At 39.6% G+C, this 12975-nt stretch overlaps 1 protein-coding gene and 1 long non-coding RNA gene across 3 annotated transcripts in view; one reads left to right on the plus strand and one right to left on the minus strand.

Moving 5' to 3' along the window:
- LOC124946524 (protein vein) overlaps positions 1 to 12975 on the plus strand; it is a 245941-nt gene that overhangs the window by 81813 nt on the left and 151153 nt on the right. The gene's annotated exons all lie outside the window — the stretch shown is intronic.
- LOC124946863 overlaps positions 4697 to 12975 on the minus strand; it is a 160289-nt gene continuing 152010 nt past the window's right edge. Inside the window, exon 3 of the long non-coding RNA XR_007100229.1 lies at positions 4697 to 6064. This is a non-coding gene — a long non-coding RNA (uncharacterized LOC124946863). The remainder of the gene's footprint in view (positions 6065 to 12975) is intronic.

Raw genomic sequence — 12975 nt, forward strand, 5'->3', positions numbered from 1 at the left:
TCGCTTACGCCACATTTTACCAAACAAGGAGAAGATCCTTCTTAGGATTTTGAATGGCGGAGATACCTCCTCTCTTCCTCTCTCTCCCTTTCTCTCCGTTCCTTGGTATTCGATATCGACATTACGCGTAGGGAATATTTCTGAATATGCAAAGAAATTTAAATTTACTTTATTTCCCCGCTGGTAGATTGGATATTTTCTACGGCAGCTTTTTATTTAACGCGTGATAGAATCTTTGTTCGAGAATTTTGCCGCGAGCGTTGCTCAGAGAAATAAAACCCCGTATCTACATTTTTCTCATCGAGCTTTTCGACGCGATAAACTTTCGTTCTCGTTTTCTATTTAGAAAAGAGACGATGATAAGGTCGACCTCGTCATCGTTCTTCTTGGTGCATCTTATGGCGTCAATGGTGTGTGTTTTCCTCGGCGAAAAAGAAACGTAATAAGGGTAAGAGAGAAAGAAAGAGAGAGAGAGAGAGAGAGAGAGACGGACGAATTTTTCAACGTCCTTGAAGAACTTCGCAAGCTCGCAGACCGAATTTGTCGAGTACCTACGGAAGATTGCGCCCTTTGCACGGTCGGACAATACCTAAGGGCGCCCGCTTAAGCCTCGTTTTAGGGTCGTTAAGTCGCCTGTATATTTCAGGCCTACTCTAGACAGACCGGAGTACCCTATCTCGGCCCTCTTCTTGATATCTTCATCTTTTTCTTTCTCTTTTTCATCATCATCATCATCATCATCATCATCATCTTCTTCTTCTTCTTCTTCTTTTTCTTCTTCTTCTTCTTTTACTTCTGCTTCTTTTTACTCCTCTTATTCTACTCCCTTTCCTATGTCTTCTTCTCTTTTTTCTTATCTTTAAACTACACTTTTTCTCTACCGTGATATACTATATATCTTACTTTTTCTTCTTTTTAATTTTCTCTTCTTTTTCTTTTTTTTTTGGTTCCTTAAATTAGTAATTATATTTGAAATAAAATTGAAATATTCAATTTCTTACTGAAATTTCTCATTCGTTTAACGATATCTTCTCGATCGATCGAAAAATCGAAAGGATATTTCGCAATGGACATTAATTATCGTAGATATGGTTTTAACACGTTATGATTTTTCGAGGATGGGAAAGATCGTAAAGTTCTCTTTCTCCCCGCGGAGACGAGTAAGCAAAATGTCCTTTTATAATTGCACCTCAGTGAGTCTCCGTACGGCGATAAAATCTTTTCCTCTTGCCAGTTTACATTTTGAAACGTCGCTAAGGGGTCATCCGAACTCGACCAACTCGCTCGTGATACAGTAAAGGGTAAAACCAAGAAGAAACTCACCCTTCTTTTATCCTTTTTCTGTTCCTTTTTCTTCTTCTTCTTCTTATTCTTATTCTTTTTCTTCTTCTTCCATATTTTTTCCTCTTACCAACGACACCGTCGGATCAAGAACAAGAAAAAAGAAAAAGATGATGAAGAAGAAGAAAGAAGAAGAAAGAAGAAGAAGAAGAAGAAAAAGACGAGTTTAACGACGTTGCGGAATCAAGTTCGACCGGTGTATAACGGGACGCGATGGTTACTGAATTAATCGCCTCATAAACTTACGATCGTCTGCGATCATTATTGCTTTATCGTTTCGATAAACCTTACTCTCTACCTCTAAGTTTCCTTCTTGGTAACTTTAACGACATCACTGTCCAGTTCTTACGACGAGGGTGGAATCTATATATATATATATATATATATATATATCTTTTCCTTTTCTTTTAATTCTTATTATAATTTTCATTATTATTATTGATATTTTTCTTATTGATAATGGTGGTGTTGTTGTCATTACTGTGTTTTTTTTTTTTTTTTTTTTTTTTTTTTTTTTTTTTTTTTTTTTTTTTTTTTTTTTACCAATAAGATACAAATCGGTACTTGAAATAATATTACACGTTCACATGTAACCACGGAATACTTCAAACGTTATCCAGATAAGTATAATCGATGCTCAAATAACGGACCCAATAACTCATCGTTCCGCGAGATCGCGTTGCATAGAGAAATATGGCTGAGAAATGGAAGTCGATGGGAGTTGAGAATTCATGGCAAGTATCTCGAATAACGTTCGCGGTCGTGTTATTCAAGACATATAGGTTTCTAAAATGTCAAAGCTATAGGTACATATACAACCTATTACTTCCTCTCTCTCTCTCTCTCTCTCCCTATTCATCAGTTTTTCTCTTTCTATTCATCAGCTTCTTTCTTTCTCTCTCTCTCTCTCTCTGTCTATCTATCTATCTATCTCTATCTTCCTCTTCACCCTCGTTCGCGGACGTCTTATTTCCGCACCGACTGAAAAATGACCCTCCTCTTCCGGCCACGTCCCAGGATGGTCATCGTTTTTAGAGAAGAGAAAATATGGGGTGTGACAGTGCATCACCGCATGGAACGCCATGGAAATGCTGTACGAGCATTTTTCCGCCTATTCTTCTTCAAGGATTACCGAGGTTTTCTTTCGAACAAACGAATACGTGCTTTTTCTTTTTTCCTTTATTTTCCTCCTCCACCTCTTCCTCCTCCCCCATCCACGTTCGTTCCCGTCGTTCACCCGGGCGCCATTCAAGACAAGTCAAGAGTACGATCTTTACTTTTCAACGATCTTTTTTCTTCTCCTCGACTTCTTCGTACCCATCTTCTTACTCGATCCTCTTAATTCCCTTTCCATTGATGCGAACGAAACGATAATTTTTTTATCAAATCGAATTAATCGAATTCAATTAACTTTACAATCTATGATACTCGACTCTCTCCAATCATTATCCCTCTCTTTGAAAGTCAATTTTCTATCTATATTTCTTATATATATATATATAAAAAGAAAAAAAGAAAAAACAGAAGAAGAAAGAAAAACATCCTTATCTTCTTTTTTTCCATTTCTCTTGTGTTCTCTCTTTTCGATCTCGATAAAAAAAAAAAAAAAAAAAAAAAAAAAAAAAGAAGAAAAATTCTTTCTGCTTACGTAGATACGTCAGAGAGAAACTTTGATTACGTACAAGGTACGACGTAGATATTATGATAATAAAAAAAGATCTGGTAAGAAAGCAACGAGATCATAAATACTTGACGTTGAAATTTATAATGCCATCATTGATAATCGGTATTAATTTTCTCTCATTAATTTAAATATTAATAAATCTATCATTATTCGTATTATTAATGATCATCGCGTAAAACGTTATAGAAGAAAGCACAGCCATCATTGATTGCTAATACATTGTCCTATCTCTCTCTCTCTCTCTCTCTCTCTCTCTCTCTCTCTCTCTCTCTCTCTCTCTCTCTTTCTATCTCTCTTGAAAATCTTAAAATTTTTTATCAATCGATATCGTAATTCGCACAAAATTATTATGCGCGAACACAATATTACAGCGTACGGCAGCTTCAAAGAAATTAAACTTGGAGATTACCAGTCGACGAAAGAAAAAAGAAAAAGAAAAGAGAAAGGAGGGGTGGGGGAAAGAAGAAGAATTAAGAGATGATCGAGAAAACTTGGAATCTTATATAAAAGATGCGCTTTACCGGTAAGCTCGTCTCTTTTGTAATGGTAAAATATGTTATGGATTTATTTTTTTTTCTTTCTCTCCCTCTGCTTCTCTCTCTCCCTCTCTCTCTCTCTCTCTCTCTCTTTCTTTTTGCAGAGAAAGTTTAATGGAAACTTAATTCCCGCCGTGACGGAAAGTTGATAAGTTCGATGGAATAGCGAAATTTGTTTAAGTGCCGTCGCAGAAAAGTGCATTATAGTGCGGGATTACTGCTTTTAACTCGCACGATCAAATTAATGTAATGGACGGCACAGAAACGTACCAGTGATTATAGTTAAAAATCGAGCAACCACTGATGGGTGCACCCGTTTATCCCTTCGCTACGTTCCATGAAATATTTATATTGTGTTACCAGAATAACGCGTACCCGTTGCGATTTTATTGCGAACGGCTGCATTTGCATATGAGTATTAACGGTATCATTAGACCGCTTTACCGTACACGCGATTTAATCATCTGCCGGTAGTGTGCGCGACAAGTCAACTAAAAATATGTAAAATTATTAATTATTTCAGCGCTACGGCCGTTGCCGCATTTCCTGCTCGTAAAATCTGTAATTCACTGGCAAAGCAACTACTTTCGTTACGTCTACGTCCGTTAAGCGAATGTTTTATTTTGACGATAAGGTTTGATATATCGACTGGATATTCTATTAAATAGGATCAATTATCGATATATATAAAAGAGAAAGATGAAACAAAAGAAAAGAAAAAGAAAAGAAAAAGAAAAGAAAAAGAAAAAAAAAAAGAAAAAAAAATCGACGAGAAACAACACGAACGACAAGGATATTTTTCTCAAATACCTTGCGAAACTATTGGATACTAGCTACGAATTATGATAAATTACTTGTTCGTCCCAGTTTATTCTCCCTTTTGATCTCTTCTTTTTCTCGTTATATTTTTTCCTTCACTTTTTGTTTCTTTTCAGATTTTTCTTTTTTTTTTTTTTTATTTTTTCTTTTTTTTTTGATCGAGGAATCGATCAGAATGACGAATATCCTGGTATAATCGGAGAAAGATAATACCGATCATTTGCATTGAACGAAGACACCTGCTCTTACTCCTCTCTACTATTCCTTGCAATACGTAGCAAAGGTGGCATTTAAGCTTCCTCAGGTCGCACGGAACGATCGTCGTCTGAACGATCCTCATAACCCTCATGCGTGAGGTCGATGCGAAGGAGCGTGAGGCGCGTGTTTGCCGGATTACTGACGTTCCATATGCGTGCAGTCTCCTATGTATATGTGTGTGCGTATGTATGTGTGTGTACATATATATATATATATATATGTGTGTGTGTGTGTGTGTGTGTGTGTGTGTACGCGTACATACGTGTGGGTGTTTGCGTGCATATGTGTGTACTACTGCTGGTAGGCAATCACCTTAATGATAATTTACGATCCTGAGCATAAACGTGTCCCGGCTGGAATTGATTTGTTTACTCCCAAAGGATCCTCACGCGATTTCACGTCGTGGCCATCATCTCGCACGGGTGGGCCGGTGCAGTCTGTCGTCTTGCTCCTTCTTTTCTTCTTCTTCTTCTTCGTCTCCTTCTTCTTCTTCTTCTTATTCTTCTCCGTCTTCTTCTTTTCCTTTTTCATTTCTTTTTTCTCTCCTTTCCTTCTCCTTTTATTTCTCCTTCTTTCTTTCTTTCTTTCTTTCTTTCTTTCTTTCTTTCTTTCGTTCTTTCTTTCTTTCTTCTACCTTCTACTCGCCTCCTTTTTTTCCCCTTGCTTCCCTCCTCCACCTCGTTCCGTATCTCCTTTTTTCTTCCACCGCATTCTTTTTATCTCGGCCCACAAAATTTCGATTTTAATATCTTCATCTTCGCACGGCCCGAAACCACGCGGAAGCCTCGAAACAAGCTCCAAGGAATGCATACGAGCAAAGGTCTCCCACAGTTTCATAGAGTATTATATAAAATATAATCTTTTTTTTCTTTTTTTTTTTTTCTTTTTTTTTTTCTTTTCTTTTTTTATTCTTTTCTTCTGATAATCAGAACGAATAAATGATATCTCATGACACGGGCTTTGATCGTGATCTTCGATCGATCTGATTTTCACGGATAAACAATCGTAAAATTGATCGTCGCTTTGATATCAAAATTATCTTTAACGTTTATCGATACTTTCGATCGATAATACATAAACGCGTATTCTCTTGGTAACTGAAACTGTCGTTAAGTAATGAGAAATTCATTGTTGGACGTTGGTAGAGGACATCGATCGACCAAAGGATATTAAGCAATTATATCCGCCGCGACTAAGAACGTTGGCAAACCTCATCGACCCTGTCAACGGCGCCTGGAAGCAATGAACGAAGAACCGCCGTACACAAACGACCGGTTCTCGCCAAAAGGTCGTCTCTCCTGAATCACCGGGCTCGATTTAATTAACGATGACGTGGCAGCGATCGGCCCAATTTCTATACTTAGACGTCGTATCCCGACGACCACTCGACCGATTACTCTTCCTGTTCGTCTACTTCAAGTAATTCCTGCAAAACAAAAAAAGAAAAAAAAGGTAGAAGAAGAAGAAGAAGAAGAAGAAAAGAAGAAAAAAGCAAAAAGTTCAAAAAAAAAAAATGAAAGAAAAGGAAAAAGAACAGTTAGCCACGATTTTTTACGATTTTCAAATCGTCAAACTGCAACTATATTAACGAGCTGTTACAGTTAGATTCTTTTTACTATTTTTTATTTTCTACCATCAGGCAAAACGATAAATCGTATTCGTCGTCGTCGTCGTCATATAACGAGAGAAGGTCCGAACGTTCGCGTTCTACGATCCATCATCGACGTTTTCGACATCGTAGAAATATCACTGGGACCAATCGATTCGACTGGAGACAATACGCCGTTGAATTTAGGAGGCACGCGCGCTCAAACGCAACGACATATCCCGTATAATCGTGGAACGATGATCGTTAATCGGGACGATCGAAGTGATCGTTGGGAATCGCCCAACGTGGATCCGAGCCGGATGCGGATAATATCGCGCGCACGAACCTCAGGAAGGGGGAAACTGAAAACGAGAGAGATAGATAGATAGAGAGAAGGAGAGAGGGAGAGAGAGAGAGAGAGAAAGATAGAGATAGATACAGATATAGAGATAGAGAGATAGAAATAGAGTGTGGTAGTTTCGGTAGGTGGACGCAAAGTGAAAATCGAAGGGACAGGAAGCAATATGGCGGTCGTCCGTGTACACGAACCTATAATCTCAATGCCGTTTCGAAGGGTAGCTTTGGAAGGTAGTGGGATTCGATCTCTCTCGTAATTAGTTTAAGGCATTGAGTCTGCTTGGAGAAAGGGCGAACCGATTCGCGAAGCCGGAGTTAGAGTGAATCGAACGATCTCTCACACCGCTAAATTCTAATCTAATTGAAATAACTAACCGAACAGACGAGAAGTTGAAGGGTGAATCGTCGTTTCCGTTGATTGCAGTCAATGCATTTCCTTTGCTACCCTTTCTCTTTCCCCTCTAAGACATGCTGGCACTTCGCGAATGTCAATCAGGGAAAGTCGTCAAAAGATGAGATAATATAAGAGAGAGAGAGAGAGAGAGAGAGAGAGAGAGAGAGAGAGTATATATGTATGTGTGGGAAAGAAAGAAAGAGAGAGAGAGAGAGAGAGAGAGAAGATAAAAACGTACATATAGCAATCTATATGTACTCAAGGAGAAAAATGATAAGAAGTAAGGATCGTACCGCGAAAAATTGACGATGCTTCGAAGATCCTTTTTTTTCAAAGTTAGACCGACTTCTTTTTCACTGATTCTCTCTTCTTCTATGAACCATCTCTTTCTCTTTCTCTTTCTCTCTCCTTCTCTCTTTTGAAGAATGTAAATCTCGCCACCACGATAGTCTCTACTTCCATGAATTCTCGATGTGCGAAGGAAGGATCGAAAGCCGCGAAGATAGCTTGAGGATCGATAGTCACCCTCTCCTATTTCTCCTTCTACTTCTTCTTCTTCTTCTACTACCTCTTCCTCCTCCTTCACCTTCTTTCTTTCTTTTTGCCATCCTTTTTTCTTCTTCGTCTTTGTCGGCAAAAGCCGTAGTACGGGTGAGGAGATAGAGCCCCTTCGTCGTCGTCCTATCATCTTGTCGAAAACCGGCGAGCGAATAAAGCCCTCCTACCTATACTTTCTCGTTCGATGTCTTGTTACCGAGAAGACGATGCCACGCTCTTAAACCACAAATTAAATTTTCTCTTGACGACGAAACGCGCGTTCGTGAAGAGAAAGAAAGAGAACGAGAGAAGGAGAAAGAGAGAGAGAGAGAGAGAGAGAGAAAGAGAAAGTGTCTCGAAAGATCTTGCCTCTTTCTCTTCACCGTCAATCATTATATGACGTAACCTTTCGCAAAGTTATATAATAAATCTCTCAACGCTATGTGACTCGAAACAATTAAAAAAATATTTCTTCATTATCCAATCTATTTTCAGGAAGATCGTTCATCATCTTATCATCTATCGTACAATCAATCTATCAATCTACCTACGTTCAATTAGACTTTATGATCGATAAACAAGGTCAAACTTGTAAGAAGAAAGAAAAGAAAGGAAAAGAAAAGAAAAGACTCTTGTGTCTTTGGATTAAATTGTTGTCAATGAATGCCAATTGATATCGCGTTTGGGATTGGGATGGTTCTGGCTTAAGGTGCGCGTAGTCGTCTCGAAAGCTTCTCGGTAAGCGTCTTAAGCCGCCTTCGGGGAGCGATATCCCGTCGATAGGATCGCGGGCCAGAGATTTATACGTACGAGATAAGGGCGGGGAAACTAAAGAGACACACATAAAGAGAGAGAGAGAGAGAGAGAGAGAGAGAATGGTAGTAACTTCGTGGTGATACGATGGTAGTACGATGATCGTGGCACGCTTCTGCCACGAAACAAATGTCTTATACTTCTGTCCCTTTCGTCCTTGGTCCCTTTTAAGAGACCTAACACGTAGAAAAATTAAAAGAGCATACCCTTCTTCGATTTAATTACTTCCTATCCCGAACGGAAGGATCGATCGATTAGAACGTGGATAATTGAATCGCTTTCGATTGTATCTGTGTTCGAATGAAAAAAAAAAAAAAAAATCGTTTATTTCGTTAATCGAGCCTTCTATTTTATCTTTCCTAGATTAATAGATTTTCTCTTTCTGAAAATCTTTAATAATCCTTCTTTATCTCTTACTTTATCTTATCGCATGATCATAATCCATGGTATCTACGATACAATACGATTAATCATTCAATCTTAGGGAAGGACAAACGTCAATTATTTGCTTTCTCTCTCTCTCTCTCTCTCTCTCTCTCTTTCTCGTTTGCACATTTTCGAGTTTTTTTGTAAATCTTCAATTCGAATGATATAAAAGGAAATCAATGCGATTACTAGGAATGCGCACGCGCTTATTCGACAACAGGAAAATAGAAGACAGTAGCAAAGGTGAGGATCGAGAACGGCATACGATGCCAACGGTGACGGTGACGGTGACGGTGACGGTGACGGTGACGGTGACGGTGACGGTGACGGTGACGGCGAAAGTTAAGGAGAAGGCGAAGGCAACGACGTCGGCGACGGCGACGTCGCGTCGGATAAAAAGGTACGACGACGTGGCTTTTTAGACTGGCTCTCGCTCGAAGGAATGGTTACAGGAAAAGGGCGGTCTGAGACGTATCAAAGCCGCGAAAGCCCTGAATGGTACATATCTACTACACGTACAAGTTACCCGCTCGTAGACGGTGTCTGTTGCTTTCGCAACGTTCACCATTATACGGCACAAACCACCTGACAAGAATATATGTATGTGTGTATATGTATCTCTGACTAAAAAAGAGAGAGAGAGAGAGAGAGAGAGAGAGAGAAAGAAAAGAAAAAAAAAAGAAAAGAAAATTCTTCTCATTCTTTTCTTCTCCCTCTCGCTTCCTTTGCTATTCTCATATTCACGTTTATATTTTCTCCTATACGTTTATTCGTCTCTCCTATTTCAAACAATTTGACCATTCTTTCCTTTAACATTTCTTAATGCAAATATTCCTCTCGATTGCGAATCTCAACCTCGATTTCATCTCTGACCTCATTCTCTTGATTTCAATTAAGCGGACTCTCCTCTAATTAGTCTAGCCTCCCTTAAAATTCCGTTCCTAATTCACGTTCTTTGTACTTTTCAACCGTTCCGCTTCGCGTTGTTCACGGCATTAACAAAGTTTCCTTTTCTCTCTCTCTCTCTCTCTTTCTCTCTCTTTCTCTGCTTCTCTCCTATTACCTTCTTTCACTTCTCTCTCTCTCTCTCTCTCTCTCTCACTACTCCCCCCTCTCTCTATTTTTTTCTCTGTCTTTCTCTCTCTCTCTCTCTCTCTCTCTCCCCCTCTCTCTTTCTCTCTCATATTTGATAATCTTACACGCAAGCACGTGAGCGCGTGCTATCTCACGTATTCCGAACTTATAATCGCTCGACTGCTATCCGCTATGTTTCCAACACGTGTTTCCAGTCTGCCCGCAGCTTCTACGAAGGTACAAAGTAAAGTGCCACTGGATTATCCGAAGATAGGGTCTCAAAGGGAGAGGGAATTTACTTACTTAAAAAACAGTTGAACGACTAAAGAAGCTTATCCTCCTATCCGTTAATTACTTTTTAACAGTATCCATGAATTGTACTCTCGTTAAAGGCTAAGCTTTTGTATTTTCTCATAATTAGTCTTCTTTTTTTTCCTCTCTTTCTTTCTCTCTTTCTTTTCTTTTTTTTCTTTTTTTTTTTTTTTTTTTTCATTTAACACTCTTTCTTTTAGAGCATCTATATTATTTCTTAATGCTAAAAGAAAAAGTTAATACATATACGATATATAGATAGGTATACTGTTCGTATAAGAAAGTTTCCTATCAAGAGTTACAAACGCTCTATGTTCCTCGTTATATTTTACTACCCTACGTTGACAGAAGGAAACTTCTTTTTCCACCTTTCTATCTCGATTGAACTTCAAACATCGATCGAATTTTGTTATTCTACCATTTTCCCCCATCGGCGTGACTAACCACTTTTCTTTTATATATACATATACATGTATATATATATATATATATATATATATATATATATATATATATATCCCTTATATCTACTTTTTCTACCAGAAGAAACGATCGTTAATCGAACTGGTATCACCCTATTCCTAGCAAACACCATTGTCGACAAATTGAATTCGATCAAAGAGTTCGAAAGAGCATTCTCGATCGATTTATCTTTATGAAAAAGATACGGCATAAAAATCCTAGGGGACCCTCGTCGGAAGAGTAGATAAAGGAAAGAAAAAACAGAAAAAAAGAAAAGAAAAAACAAAAGGAAGGAGCTCTCTCTCTCTCTCTCTCTCTCTCTCTCTCTCTCTCTCGCATGGAAAAGTATTCATCGGTTTTCTTCTCCGATTTTTCTTTTCTTTTTTCTATTCTTGCTTCTATTAAAGATCGAAAATAGAGGAGACATCTCCGCAGTATTTTCCGCCAATTAGAGGGGATATGGAGTTCCGACAGGTATATCCAGGACAACCTAGGTTGGTCGTTAGTCGTCGTCATCGTCGTAGCCTTCGTAGCCGTCGTCCTTCTTCGACCACCCCTCTCGTCTCTACGTTTCGTCGACGACGTCGTTGCCCGTTGGATGCGGTTTGTCGGTGTGGTCGTGTCTTTAGCTACTTGCCGTTAACGTCGTAGTCCCGTCGACAGCGATACGCTTGTGCTTCATCCACTTCCGTTAGCTCTACGACACAACAGTCCTACGTGCGTGTCTTGCGATCGTGGTGGTTTCACGGCCGAATCTGTTAGAGCCCTTTAACGCGAACGTAACATGATCTCTCTCTCTCTCTCTCTCTCTCTCTCTCTGTTTCTCTATGTCTCCGTTGCCATTTTGACTTTGCACCGTTGCGGTTTCTAGTATAGTATTGTCCTCGACGGAGAAACCTCCGCGAACCTGACGCTCACACAACGTCAAGAGAATGCGCTGAGCATAATTAATAGGACCTACCGATTCTCTGGATGAAACGATGAGAAACGCGAGGTGGGGTTTGTTCGCCAGTTAAGACATTGGCTAAAGTTACAAATGAAGCGATCGAGCTAAGAAAGGAAGAGGAATAGGAGAAGGAGAAGGAATAGGAAGAGGAACGATGAGAATAGAGATGCAAAATCGTCTATAAGAAAAAGCGATGAGAGAGAGAGAGAGAGAGAGAGAGAGAGAAACCTTCGAGAATCGTTCGTCAGTAAGGTCCTACGGCAAAGTTAACGATCGAGAGTTCTCCATGGGATCGTTGTTGTTTCGGAATTCGTGCACCGTGTCACGTCTAACGTAGCGTTAATGGAGGCGCTTGTTAGGTCGACGTACGCGTCGCGCTCGATAACACGCCTTGTCGTGGGCGGAGTATTACCGCGGCTACTTCCCTTCGTCCTCGCCCTTCTGAGCCTTCCTACCGTCTAGCTCGGTAGAACTACTACCACTACTACTACTACTGCAACAGCAGCTGCTTCTGCTACTGCTGCTGCTGCTACTGCTTCCGCTACCGTTGACTGCTATTGCACGAACCTGGTGCCTCGAAGCTTTGGCAAAGGCACTGAGAATAGAGAGAAGGAAGATAGCGCTGGATGATGCGTTTGCCTCTACGGGACGATTTGGATTAACTCTAGGAAGGTAGTAGTTGTACTTGGGCGACGAGCTTCTCCGACGTTTCCCACCACTCCCTTACCTCTACACAACCTCTTCACCCTCACCCATCCAGGCCTCCCATCCTTTCACCCAATCTCTACCTACTTCACCCATTTGTTGATCGTGTAAAGTTACGTGTACGTTCCATTTGATAATGTATCGAATCCGCGTCCGTACGAGGCTCGGATTACCCCTACCTAGAGAAGTTGTACTTGGATTTACGACGTCGCTTCTGTATCTCTCGCTTATCCGCAATGGTAAACGCAATCCCGTAGATTCTCTGTGATCGTTCTCGATCTCATCTCACGTGACTCTTATGATTTTGCGTTCTTACTCCCGCGAGAATTCTGACACGTTCAACAAAAGCTCGAAATTTTAACTTAACACAATTTTATATAAAGAAGAATAAGAGAGAATGAAGGTACGAGTGTAAAGTACGAATGTACTTTAATTAATAATATAATTAATAATATTATACCGCAATTACGCTCGTTTATCTCTCTTTCATTTTTCTTCTCTTTATGTATAAATACAGTTTTGTAATTATCTACTCTTGATTCTTTTCTACAGATGAAAACGTTAAAATGATAACGTTAGCGAAGTGCTCTTGTCTTCTTCGAGGTATTTCAAAGAAAATGTTCTAAACATTGAATAGACTCTTTTCTCGACGACAAAACGCGAAAAGACGATATTTACACGCAATTACGGTAAAGTGGGTTGAACCAGCACCTGCCTTCATCC

This window comes from Vespa velutina, chromosome 1 (assembly GCF_912470025.1).
Source record: "Vespa velutina chromosome 1, iVesVel2.1, whole genome shotgun sequence".
Lineage (NCBI taxonomy): Eukaryota > Metazoa > Arthropoda > Insecta > Hymenoptera > Vespidae > Vespa > Vespa velutina.